Consider the following 14069-nt stretch of genomic DNA (forward strand, 5'->3'; position numbering starts at 1 on the left):
GCCTTTTATATTTCCCCAACCAGTATTGTTTGTTCTGCTGTTTGTGTTTTATATTTTGTTAACCCTGTCTTTTGTCAGTGATCGTAAGTGTCTAACCTTTGTTGAATCCTGCCCCCTGGGGGCGTTGTAGTGTCTCCTATACCCCGTGGTTTATGCTTGTTATGTTCCCAGTACTGTTCTCTCATTAAAAGGTATATGGTTAAGGCCCCAGTGGTGGTCTGGCTCTGCTCTATAGTGGGAGGAGAGTCCCTACACCTCCCACAGCACTGGTGCACCTGCTTTGATCCCTTCAATTGGAGAGGGGGTACCTCTTGGAGTACCGTCCGGGTTACATTCAAAAACATTTCAAAAACGTTTATAAAACGTTTCACAACACGCCTCCAAAAGCCATATGTCGCACTACACAAACAGATTGAGGGCGGAACCTGGGCAGTGAACAGGAAGGTTCCAATGGGAGCCCCCACTTGAAACTGTACAAAGATCAATGAGCTCGGGAATGCTGGGAAATGTAGTCCAAAAACACCAGAACAAAAAAAAAAGCCAGAAGAGCTCGCCAGCTTGCCCCCACCACCAACATGGCCAGCAATCACCAATCAACCAGGCGGCAACAAACACCCACCCATCCATTACTCTAAAGCATGAACATTTTATGATATCATAGCAGTGATATAGTAAATAAACGAAAAAGCATATATATTTGTAACATGGTGGGATGGGAAGGGAAAGGAATGGAAGGGGAGGATTCAAGCGGCTTATCTTTGAAATGGGGATTGCGATGGGGTCTTTGGGATCACGTACTGACAGAGAGAGACCAGACCGACTGACCCAGCATAGGCGGGTGCAAGTGACAAGGTTTTTGGGGTGACTGGGCCCACTGGAGACTCCCAGTGAGAGACTGGGGGTGGAGACAGGGGTGGCATGTGCCTCCTGCTGTAATACATGAGAAAAGACATTAGGGGAGATAGATTGGTATTTGACTCCCCCTACTGAAATCTGTGGGGAATGACACAGCAGACTTAACTCGCTCGAAAGCACCGTGTTGTGCAAACACGTATGCTGTGTTGTGCAAACACGAACACTGTGTTGTGCAAACACAAACGTGCCACACCACAAAAGGGCTGCATTCAAATTTTTAGGTGCTCGACATTAACGCCCATTTCATCTACACGCCCCACGATTCTATAAACAGCAGTGCCTGTGGCTGTAGCAGGCTATATAGGTGAGCTTGTTTCACTATAACATATGTAAAATAAATGAACAGCCCTTGGACCTGGGTGACTTCTTGCGCTTGAGGTTTTCCTGCCCTGCTTGTCCTGGAGACAGAGGGCCTGGTTTTCAATTATCCCAAAGCAGGTTGTGTCATCCTGGAAGTATAAAGGATCTTTAAATTGGGTGGAAATCGCCCCTGAAAGGCAAGGGATGGTCCTGGCCTTTTCCACTGCAGGCATAAGAGCTCTGCACTAGCCCTGCTCTTCACACAGCTGCTGTCTACTTCCCAAGAGTCCATGAGAAGCTCCAAAGTGAACCTGTTGATACCATCACTGGCACTGTTGGTGCAGCAGGAAATCAAAATTCAGCTTAAAAATCTGTTTTTTCCACACAAGCAGGAAAGTGGCTGTGGCTCCTTCCTCCACAAGGGTCTTCTCCAGTAAATCACCTCAGCTCAATTTTTGTTCCTCACTATTTGTTTTACAGTAGCACTAGCAACCCATTACACTTGATTCTGCACATGTAAGTAGTATGAGACTGTCCCTGCCTGACAGTTCACAGTGTAAACAGACACAAGGCATAGAAGCAGGAGGAAAGGAAGTTTATTACCCTGCTATGCAGGAGTTCAGGTGACCTGGCATAAGTTATCCATGGAGTCCACAGTGAAATATAGTACTGAATGCCCTTCTCAGTTCAGTACCTTCACTATAACCCATCCTCCCTTAAAATCAGTCCTATTTTTTTACTGCAGAGGCACTGCTGGTATAAGTCAGATTTATGCATCCAAAATGATGTTGCTTTGGGATCCCAGTACATTAAGGTGTTTGAAGGGTAAGGTACAGGGCAAAAGTTTTGCTCTTTTTGGGCTTGCTACTGAATGATGGGGTGCAGGCTTGTAGAAAGGTGGGGTGGTCAGGGCCAGATCCTGGTCTTAGTACAGGGCTGGCAGGTGCCTGATGAACTTAGCATTAATGCAGGCCTTATTTGTTACCTGGAGATGCAGGATGGTGATGGGGTTGAGCCCTGGGGAGAGTGCATTCAGTTCTTGGCTTTCCCACAGATAGCCTGTGGATAGATGGGAGTCGTAAAATCACAGAAAATGAGGGTTGGAAGGGACCTCAGAAGGTCTCTAGTCCAGCCCCTACTCAAAGCAGGACCATCCCCAACTAGATTATCCCAGCCAAGGCTTTGTCTAGCTGGGCCTTAAAAATCTCCAAGAATGGAGATTCCAAAACCTTTATGAGTAACCTATTCCAGTGCTTTACTACCCTCCTAGCAAGAAAGTATTTCCTAATATCTAACCTAAACTTCTCTTGCTGCAACTTGAGACCATTGCTCCTTGTTCTGTCATCTGCCACCACCGAACACAGAGTGCCATCCTTTTTGGAACCACCTTTCGGTAGTTGAAGGCTGCTATTAAATCCCCTCTCAGTCTTGTCTTCTACAGACTAAGTGGTTTTTTGTACATGCCAGGTTTTTTGCCCTTTCTTGTGCTGCAATGGTGTGACTGTTTGCACAAGCAGGATTTCCAGACACTTTAAAAGTCTATCTGGTGCATTAAACTAAAACTAAAACTCCTCAGATGTAGTTTAGTTTGACTCACTGGGAATTAAAGCATCACATCAATGGATTAGTTGCATGCAAACACAAAGGCACAGAAAGACATGTAATGAACTTCTTTGTCGACCAGGTAGTGCTACAACTTTTTTGTAGTTCACCCCTTCAAATGCTGTCACTTTCAAATTGCTGCAGTTTTTTGTTGTTTTCTTCTTGTGCTATGTGCTGGTTCCCTGCTCCCACAGGCTAGGGGGCAGCATGGGACTGTCCCACTCTCCTGCAGGGCTGGAAAACCTGCCATGAGCACTCCAGGAACTGTCTGTTCCCCCAAAGACACCTCCAGGAAGGAATACAGATTGTTGCAGCTGCTGAGGGGTTTGGAACAGGGCTCACAACAACCAGGAAAGAAAGGGCTCGTTCCCTTCCCTCACTCAAACCTCAAACACAGAAAAGCCAGAGAGCAGCTGTTAGAAATTTGCAACAAACTAGAAGCTTCCTCTTCTATGTGATGGCTACAGCAGCTGATGCTGGGCAGAAGCAGAGAGATTACTGAGTCAAGTCACCTTCTCTATGTTAGTCACTCCTAAAAGGAGAAGCAGAAAAATAACCTTAGATTCAAAAGGACCTGAGATGGAGGTGTACAAACTGGCAGGTTTTCTTTGGGAGATAGCAATGAAATGCACTAATCCACTCCCAACAGGTGGTCCAAGAGGAGTCCTGAATGATTGCTCACAGTCCATCTGCAGTGACAAGGAATGATCCCATTCTTAAATATTCGGATCAGTTTGTTACAAAGCCAGTGTTCATCCAGTCCAGAGCAAGTGACCCTGGGGCTCTCCATAGAGCCAACAGAAGGAAGGATGGAGGTCCCAGGAGAGGGGACCTTGGATACTTGGGACAGTCCCGTCATGCGCAGATCAGGGTGGGACTCTCCCTGGCATGTTCTCAGTGTTGTCTGCAGACTGTTTATATCAAACCCTAAACATGCTGGGGGAAAGGCACCTTTGGAGCTCTAGAGATGAATACGGGTACTGAAATAGAGCAGAGGACACTCACCAAGATGGTCTTGGTGGGGCCAGTGGACATGGAGGCAGAGGTTGATTGAGCTTTTGGCCTGGATGCTTGGAATCCTTTGATCCACTTCCTATACTCCTCTCACCTGCAAAACAGGACAGTCACTACATGATGTAATCAGCATGCAGAGAAGATCAGACATGAGTGGGTGATAAAGGGCTGTGGTCTCACCTGGCAACTGAGGATGCAATGCACCAGGAAGATCAAGGCTCCCTGCAGGGTGTTACACATGGTGGATAAATATGCCATGACCTGGGCTCCTAGGCCTAACTGGAAGATACCTAGACTATATGAGCAGCCCAGGATGAAGAGCTGGATGATGGCTTTAAAGGTCAGCAGCCTACAGAAAAGCAGGAAGAGGGATCCTATTAGAATAACCCTTGGGGGACAGCAACTGGACCACAGGGCTCAGGCCAGAAGAGGGTGAACCTGCTGTCTGATGCTTTGTTGTGTGACACGGTCATTTCCAATTAAACACAAAGGGAACTCCTTGCTACAAATCCCAAATATTTTATCACCCTCCTCCATAATTGCTCAGACTGCTCGGCATTGCTTTGTCACTGTCTCACCTGCGATCTCTCAGGGTGGACACCTCTGTGTTGAGGGAGGAAAGGCTCGTTCTCAGGAACCAGTGTCAGGATATAGAAGATGAGGTTTATCTCTGGAAACGGTGGGACATGTTCCTCACAAATGTATCTCAGTAGGACCTGGCTCAGATCCCAGATTCCATCTCTAGTCTTCCCTAACACTCAGGCTGCTACCACATTCACCTCAACTCCTGCTGTTCCCAAGCTGAAACCACACTAGCTTTGATGGGAGCTCTGTCTGAGTATGTACCATAGTCCAGGAGACTACAACCCAAGGAATGCTCTTAGGAACTGCAAAATGACACAGGCCAGGGCCTTTTTTCCCCCATTTCTAGAGGCCATGTTCTCAGTTCCACTGAAATCAGTAGGGTTACAGAGGGAAGACAATATATTGCAGGGAAGAGTGGTCCTGCAATATACCAGCCACAGTTAAGCACAGACAGGCCCCAGGAAGGCCCATCAGAAGCCTCCATTCAAGCTGAGCCAGCAGCTAAAGAAAAGGAGGGAAAAGAGATGTTAGCCCTGAAGCAAAAGCCTGGTGCTGCTCATATGAAGATCAGCCACCGAAACAAGGAGGGAGATTCAGTCCTGATACAAAAAATGGATCAGACCAAAAGGTTGGGAACACAGATCTAGAACAAGGTGCTGATCTCAGCAACACCAACAGAAATCCAGGAAGAAAGTCTACAGGGGTTACTGTAGTTACACAGGAGCGTTGATGCTCCAGAACTCAGATACCAACATGATGAGCATAGAATAAGAACCTTGGTGGGTCAGAGAGAAGTGTGAGCAAGATCTGGCCTGACATTCCCAGTGAAGCTCTCAAATCACTCTCTATCAGGCAGGTGCATACAGCAGTGATGGAGGGCTAGGTACTCAGCTGATGGATGTGCAATGGACTGACACCAGGTGAGGCTCAAGCTTGGAGTGGCAAAAAAGTACCATATATTGTGTTTTTGACCTTCATCTCTTTAGATGAGAGGAGGAGGAAAGAGTAGAAAGTACTATGGGGGACTGAATGGGATCTTCTAGACTGTGCTCATGGGAATGCTTTGGTTATACCTGGCAGCATCAGAGTACTCCTGGTGAGGTGGGAAGTTGTCAGCTTGGATATTCAGAACCCAGGACAAATTTGCAGGGAAATCTAAGTCCTATTGGGACTGTACAGGCCACTTCCCAGTTCCACTTGGGGACAGACTAGGCACTTACTGATGGTTAGTTCCACAGCCATTTGAGTTGGCTGCTACAAAAATAGTCACCACCAGGGCTGAGAGTCCAAAACCAAAAGATTATATGTATTGGTTCCTGAATTTGCAGATGCTAGTGTAGATCACAACCTTCAGGTTCCTGACAGTGAGGATGAGCTGCAGCCCTTCCAGGAACATCCAGGTGAAGGTGGCTAGGAAGAGGTAATGGAGACAGGCGGCAATGACAGCACACACTATCTGGGGGTGACAGATCAAGAGCACTAGTTGGGAAAGGGAATGCAGGGGATAGAAAGAGACCAGCCTCAAGGTTACATTAGGGACTTCTGTTCACTCATCTCTCCAGTCTATCCCTGAAGGGTGTGCAGTCATCAGCTGGTGGAGGATTGCTTCAGTCAGGGTGGTCTTTTCAGCCTTCCAAAATCCAGAAAATAGGGACTCTGGAGGTTGTGATTCCAAAGTGACCCTGAGAACTATAGGATTCTATGAGTAATCCTGGAAAAGGTGAGCTAGGGTATGAACAATGAGATGGAGACCCCTGGAGGAAGCATGTTTTTCCTTCTATATGAGTTTTCAGTGTGCAGGGATCCTATAATCACCCACAGGGGATGGAGAGCATGGGCAAGGAGCTGTATCTATTGAAATTTGTCTTAGTTCCATTCTTACATTTTAATATCACTGAAGATTTGTTTGGGACAAAAGGCTAAAAGGAGGAAAGAAAACAGTGAAGATTTCTGTGGAAGGGAATAAATCATTATTTCTGTTGCTTTATTGAGGGACTCAAGAGCTTGGAAGCAACATGATAAACTCTAAGCCACATTGTAAAAATGTTCTAGAGTGCTGGGAGGCTTAGAGGGTCCAGACAAAGCTTAATGATAACACTGGATGACATACTTGATTGCTGTTGTGAGTCACAGAGGTGAGGAAAAGCAGGTCGCCCAGAAAGAGACAGAGGCAGAGCTGCAGGTGGATGGCAGTACTAACATTCCACAGGGTGTGGCACAAGAGGAAGGTGAGGATGGCAGGAAGGAGGCACAGCAGAGAGATGCTCAGCCTCACGTATGTGAGTATGTTCAGGGTGTGACAATCCTGTAAAATGGAAAAGAGACAATGGCCCTTGAGCCCATACCAGCCTCTTGGCACTGAACCAGCCTGTGTGGCCAGCAATGAGATCCCAAAGCCCTTACTCAGTCAGAATTCCCTGCTGATTTGTCTGAGTAAGAAGCACAAGACCCAGCCTGTGCTCTAAGTCAGTGGGTGAGATACCTCTCTATCAGTGGGAGCCATGAGCACAGCAAAGCTGGAGATGGTTGCAGCTGCAGTGTAATTGCTGTTTGTGCGCAGCATGGTGCAGTCTTCCCAAGACCAGGTGCCTTGTTTCCAGTAAACACAGATAGCCTCTTTGTCCTCTTCTTTCTCCTGGAATTGCAATGGCAGTAGCAGCATATCATGAGTTTCTATCATCACAAATCTCCAGTAAGCCTCATGAATGTGAGGCCCCCAAGCTTCCTAGCTCTCACTGTGCCACAGAGAGGGCCTTTACAGCAAGAGCACAAGGTGGACTCAGTGCCTTCTGCTCCTGTAACACAAGCCTTGGCACAGAGCTGAACTAGCAGCACTGCAAGATTTACAGCAGAGGGTTCATAGGATTTTTCCCACTGTGGGGCCATCCCACACCTGCAGTCTATTCAGTTCATTCCTATCTCACCATTTCACTCTCCAGACCCCACTCTACATAGGAAGCTGTTTTCCTGTTATTCTGGCCCAGGGTAAAAAGGATCTGATATAAGGAATGAGAAGGCAGCAGAAAGCAGAAGATGAACCTTTTAAGTAACCCACTGAGACCCAGACCAGACCAGAGGTAGGAGAGTTCCACACACCTGGATGTGGTACGGGGTGAAATTCACAGGACTGGACAGGTTGTGAATGGGAGTCTAGTTTTCAGTGGGTCCCTGCTCTCCAATGGCTGCACTCACCACTCGGGACTGCAGATGAACTTTCCCCAGGTTCAGAGCAGCTGACAGGTTTTCCTCGTTGACAAATCTATCAGGAATAATGGAGTTGAGGATGGAGTAAGAAATGAAAACAAGTGCTCCACTACCTGTTGGAACAAAAGAGGACATCTCTTTACAAAGACAAAGATTCTGGAATGAAGACAGAGATATGTAAGCAAGTCTATAGTACAGCTGGGAACAGAACACAGGAGCCATGGCTAAGGAGATGGGCTTTACACAGATGCCCTGCTGATGCCTCCTGTGTCTTCCATGTAGCAGTAGCCTAGATCAGCTCATGTACCCCAGTCAGAGAACTCAAGGGTCCACCAGTTCATTTCAATACTTTTTTTAAGGAGGGATATGCAAATCAGTGAAGTTTGGGAACTGTGGATGTAGGCACATGGTACTGAGGGGGATGTCATTGCTTTTCTTGATGTAGGACAGGCAGAGGGCTTGGCCAGAGGGGGCTTTCCCAGCCCCAGATAGGTCAAATCAGCCTGAAAGGGGGAATGGAGGCATGTTTTCCTGGATCTTTCCCTGAGTGTCACACATCTCCAAGCTAGGATCTTGCTGGGGTCACCATCAGGACATTGTGTGTTGGGCCAATGGAGCTCAGACTTTTCCACTCTCTGGACTAATTCATGAGCTATCTCTCTGCCCAGCCCCCTCCATACTTGATTTTCATACTGCTGAACAACTGGGAACAAAGGTCTCTGTGCAGCTGATGGGCCACAACTACTGAGCGAGACCAATCTAATGCCACAGCCAAAGAAAAGGGCCTTAGCATGGGATCCACAGGGACAAAAGAAATGGAAGAACTGGGACTGGGGTTCAGTGCCCTGCTACAGGGGGAATGCATCTGGGAACTGCTCTGTGCCATGGATACCTTGTGTCACTACACTGACAATTGTGCTGCAGTGAATCTCCATCCTGTCCTCAGCAATCAGCTTGAAGACTTCGTTGGCATGGCTGCAGTTCCTTGGGACAAGTTGGGTCTCAATTGCTGTGGAGAGGAAAAGCAGAGCTCCTTAGAAGTGAAGAACCTCTTGGTTCCATCTCCCATCTTGCTTCCCATCCCGTATTTCTTTGTTTCCCTTTTCCCAACCTACAGTTCAACTCCTCCCCCCCCCCCCCCCCCCCAAGTAAGTGCTACTGAGCTAAAAGGCAGGGGCAAAGGGAAGGGGATGGTAGAGACGTTCACCACTGGGGCAGGGTGCAGAAGGAAGTCACCAAGTAGGCTTCTGCCTGTTCAGCTGTTGCCTGTGGTGACAGAAGCCTGGCAGTGTATTTAAAACTCTTTCAAGCAGCTGCCATTGCTGGGGTTGTAAGCCCCAGGACAGGGGCAGTGGGCTGTGGTGTTCTGTGCCTCCCTGAATTGTGTATAACTATCTTTCAGCAGCCACCAGAGGGCACTGGGAGCCTACATTCTCCTCACCCAAAGACCCTGTCTTTTATGTTCTGTGTCTCCTGCTTGGGAGACATAAATGCTGCAGTTAACACAGCCTGTTCCATGCTCTCCAGAAAGTGTCGCAGATAGTGTCACCTCCTCGCTGTCACTGGCACAGGGAAGGGAGCAATTCACAGGAGGGAATCGAACAAGCGAGCAGCTTCCTGAGTTTGGGAAAGGAAACATCTTGTGGATGAGGGGGTGGGTGTCAGAAGTTCGTGGGCACATGCTGCGAATTAATACTGTTCAGGAGTCACTGTGACCTCCCACAGCTCAGGAGACCTGCAGGGAATCCTCTGTGCAGTGGAGCCCCTTCAGCAACCTCTGGATCCCAATGTAACCTGAAGCCAAAGTATATCTAAAGTCCTTTTTCATTCACTCTTCAAGCCTGGTGCCTGCAGGGGTGGCTGGAGAGCCACTTAGGGAGTTTTGGTGAGCTGTTGTGGACCCAGGGGGAGGAGGGGGTGCTGATCCGGCATGGCAGGAGGACAATGGGGTGGGGGGCAATTGGTCCTATCTGGGCCCAGCCTGTCAGCTCTGTACTCACTGCTGGGGGCACTGGATGGAGCGGGTGGGTATGGTCTTCATGGAGACTGGCCCAGGACCCCTGTGGGTATGGCATACTCGACCTGGCTGATGGGATGGGGCCATGGGCGGGCAGGCAGTGACATCCAGGAGTACGATGGGTGGGCAGGGCTGAGGCCAGGGCTGGGATTGTGGGGCGGTGACAGCACAGGGCTTGGGGCCCAGGGCAGAGCCACAATCCACTCCCCACACATCCCTGCAATGGGAAACTAGTGCCCATTGTCACTACTGTGACTCAGGCTCTGACCCCACACTGTCACCGCCTCATGATCTAGGCCCCAGACTCAGCCCCCACCTGACCATCCTGTTCCCGGATGCCAGTCCCTGTCTACCTGCAGCCCCATCCCATCCACCTGGCTGAGCACACCCTGCCCACTGGGGGCCTGGGCTGGTCTCCATGGCAACCCTGCCTGCCCCATTGGGCACCCCCAACAGTGGGTAAGAGGCAGACTGGCAGCAGCACCTGGGCAGAAAGTCCATTCACTGCACCGCCCCTGCCCTGCTCTGCCCAGCACCTACAGGTAGTGAGATGGGCTGCATGTGCCATGGCCTGGGCTGCCCCTCACATGATGGGCCAGGCACATGCATGGGACCCACAGTGGGCCAGATAAAATCCCTTGGTAGGCCATAGCCGGCCCATGGACCATATTTTGTCCATCCCTGCTCTAGTACCAGAGAACACAGTAGCAAATCAGTGGTTGCCCAGGTTTTCTCTGCAACGCCCTTTCAAACAACCTGTAGCTTCTTAGCAACAGCTAAGACAAACCCCATGTCCTCAAAGCCCAGGCCTCAGCCACTCGAGCTACAGAAAATCTCCATCATCTGTTAATGCTGTAGGGCCAGTGCTAAACAACAGAACAGCTCCTACTGCTCTGAGCAGGGCTGACAGAAAGACATAAGAATAGCCACAGAGCAAAGAGCACAGGCATTTTTTGAAAAGCATTTGATCAGAGGTCTCCAGACACTGCTGCACTGTGTCATGAGGTATCCAGATGCGCTATAAAGGTGACACCACAGAGAAACATGGGAAATGGGCTGGTTCTGCAGGCACTGAAGAGCAAGTCATAACTTGAGACATGCTGCTTCCCACTACAGTCTAGCTTTAATCTGTGGCTCTTTCCATCCCACTAATATATGTACAGATTGAGACATGCTAAGGCCAAAGTGAACCATCTGGATGCCTGATATTTCACCTAGGATTGGAGCACTTCACATGTATTATTTAAATTCTTCTCCCAAGCCCCTGGAGAGATACAAAGGGGTTCTTGAGGTGCAAGGAGATTGAGTAAGGGTCGTGTTACGTGGTAATTTGGGGCACTTCCTGGAACTCTTAACACCTGGATTGTCTGCACATTAACACCTGAAACTGGTTTTAAGAACTTAGGCAGCTCAAAGTTACACCACTCAAGGGCAGGATTATCTCTGATCTGTGCTACTCATCTTATTGTGCACTAAATTGTAGCCACTCTAGGCTACACCTTAGTGGGACCCTCCCACCCCCTCCTGCTGAACTGAATTGGGTCCACTACCCCCACAACCCCAGCTCTCCCCAGCACCCCAGATCCTTGCTCTATGTCTCCTGATCTGCTTACTTGGGGCTGACCCTGCTGTTTGTCCCAAGGAAGCAGGCAGGGAAGGTTTAAGCTGCCTGCCCAGCCCTAACTGCTGCTGCTTTCTGGGTGGGTTCAGGCCAAACAAGAGCAGCAGCCCATCAGGAGAGACTGGGCAGGCAGGTTAACCTTTCCCTGCCTGCTCCCCAGGGGCAGGCAGCCTGGCAGCTACAAGGAACTCAGAAAGACCTCACAACAAGGCAAAATGGTATTGACACTCTGGATTCCTACTTGAAATATTTGGGCTTTTCATGTGAAATGTGTAAGCATTTGCATATCTAACAGCACTAATAATGCTTGACACCCTGTGGCACCCTTAAAATGATCTCAGTGCCCCACGGTGCTGTGAAACCCCAGTTGAGGATCACTGCCTTAGCACTTTGGCACAGGTTTTCAAAAGCACCCATGGTTGAACTAACATAGGAAAAATAGAGAATGCTGAAGCTCAAAATCACTGGCACATTTGTATCTGTCGAAACAGTTATAACCCAAATACGTTCCACACACACCTCCCCACCCTCGGCTTTTGGATGTATCTCCAGGGAGACTTTTCTGAAAAGCTCGAACAGCATGCTTCTCTGTTGACTCCTGTTGTGACATTACATGGTCATAGAACCTAGCAATGGGAAGAGAAACAATCAGTGAGATAGTTTGCATCAGGAAGACATCAGTAGGGCCCTAGCTTTTGAAAACATACTGTGATTTGTGTGCCCAGTTGGAGACCCTTAAGGAACTTGATGTTTAAAAGCACTGAGCAATGACCCACAGAAAAGGAGTCCCTTTCATGGTCTTTCAAGCTAATCATTCAAAAGCACAAGGCAGTTCAGTAGTACAGTAACCTAAATAACAGGCCCAGCCCTTGTGGAGCATCTTTGGCACAGATGAGAAGTTAACTGTCACTCTCTTCAGGTCCACAATGACATCCTTTCTCCATCCTACAAGAAAAGGTTGGTGATGTGCTACAATCCAACAGGTACAATCCCTGCCTAACCAACTTATAGCTGAATTTGTATCTAGTTGGCAAAATATTTGGCCCTAAAAGCCTGATTTTTCTTTGTGTATTGCCATCCAATAGTCATTTCACCTTTGTCTGTGTAACCTTGTTCAGCATGCTTTGTGTATCCTCCAAAGGCTGGCTCAACCAGGGTATGGTTTTGACACAGCTCCATGCTATGGGAGTTAGTGCAGTAGCTCAAGCTACAGTAGCTCCTAAAGTTACAAGGCCTGGATCTGGACCCTGGTTATAACCTAAATGATGGTTACATCTGCAGTAAAGAAATTGAGAAATTCGCCATATTAAAACCTGTTCTAATCTGCCATCCAATTTAGGGAAGGAGCATCAGGGTGTTTGTGTTGCTCTGGCCTGTAAAAGGGACTTAAATCAGATGCTAATGGTTCTCTAAGAATCCTGTGCAAAGGGCGTCCCTTGATAACTGAACTGGTATTTGAGCCTTTATGTGAGCTGATCTCCAAATGCCAAGTGGATCAAGAAAGTGGTAAGAATTCACTGAGCTACAGTTATCTGCTGCTTCCCATGAACCATGAGTAGCTAAATATAAATGCAATGATTTGTATGACCCCAGAATGCAGAGGAAACAGGAGTGGCTTAAATCTCTCTCTCCCCTTCCCCACACTGCATTTTTAGGTACAGAACACTAAGAAGTGGTTTTTAAATCACTTCAGAACATCATGTGAGGACCTGCCAAACCATTTGGGATGGAGCCAGCACTAGTCCAGTCTTTGTAATGCTTTGGTGACCTAAAATGGTACACCAGGCCAAATAATCAGCTGATGCAAATCAGTGCAGCCCATCAAAGATGATAGGCTTTTCATCAGCTGAAAATACGGCCCATGGTCACATCACTATTCATTACACTATTTCCTTTGCTGTAGAAACACAAACAATCACCATAACTAGAATGCAGTTCAACAAGGACAAGTGCAGAGTGCTATACCTAGGACGTAAAAATATCCAGCACGCCTACTGTCTGGAGGAACGACCCTCTCAGCAGCACAGAAGCGGAAAGGGACCTTGGAGCCATACTGGACTCCAGGATGAACATCAGTTGTCAGTGTGACAAAATTATCAGTAAAGCTAACCACACTTTATCGTGACAAATAGATGCAAGGATGTGATACTTCCCTCTATGTGGCTTTGGTCAGACCGCAGTTGGAGTACTGTCTCCAGTTTTGGGTGCTGTACTTTAAGAAGGATGTGGATAATAGGGGTGTGTGAAATGGGTCCTATTCGATTCAGATTCAGCCCGAATCAGGGACATTGATTCAATTCGTTGATTCAGATCGCTGACCCTGATTTGATTCAGCCAAATCCGAATCTGAAGATTCAATGCTGATTCAGAGAATCAGCGATTCAGACATAGACACAGCTTTAAGTTTTTCCTATATACCTTGAGGTACCAGCGCGGCTGGTGAATGCTGCGAAGCTGGGGCGGATGGAGCATCGCATAAGAGTGCAGAGGGCTCTCCACATGATCGGCGGCAAACCTGGAAGTGGACCAGAAGCACTTCCAGTCCACTTCCGGGTCTGCTGGAGAGACACCCCCACCCACCCACCCGGGCTCAACAATCAAACCCTGGGTGCCCCCCCACCCCCCAGACCCAGGAAGCACCAGTCGCCAAGGTGGGGGGGGGGAGGCCCCCCCCGCGCACTCCCTGGCGGATCCAGAAGAGGACCGGAAGTGCTTCTGGTCCTCTTCTGAGTCTGCTGCCGAGCACGCTGGGGAGCCCCCCATGCTCCTGTGGGACGCTCCATGTGCCCCAGCATCGCAGCACTCTAGAGG

The 14069-nt window shown here is 48.5% G+C and overlaps 1 pseudogene; it reads right to left on the bottom strand.

Annotated features, from left to right (window-relative positions):
- Positions 1 to 3946: 3946 nt before the first annotated feature.
- On the bottom strand, positions 3947 to 13759 carry LOC109281186 (adhesion G protein-coupled receptor E3-like; annotated as a pseudogene).
- Between the last annotated feature and the right edge of the window lie 310 nt (positions 13760 to 14069).

The sequence above is a fragment of the Alligator mississippiensis genome, chromosome 8, assembly GCF_030867095.1.
Source record: "Alligator mississippiensis isolate rAllMis1 chromosome 8, rAllMis1, whole genome shotgun sequence".
In the NCBI taxonomy this organism is placed as follows: domain Eukaryota; kingdom Metazoa; phylum Chordata; order Crocodylia; family Alligatoridae; genus Alligator; species Alligator mississippiensis.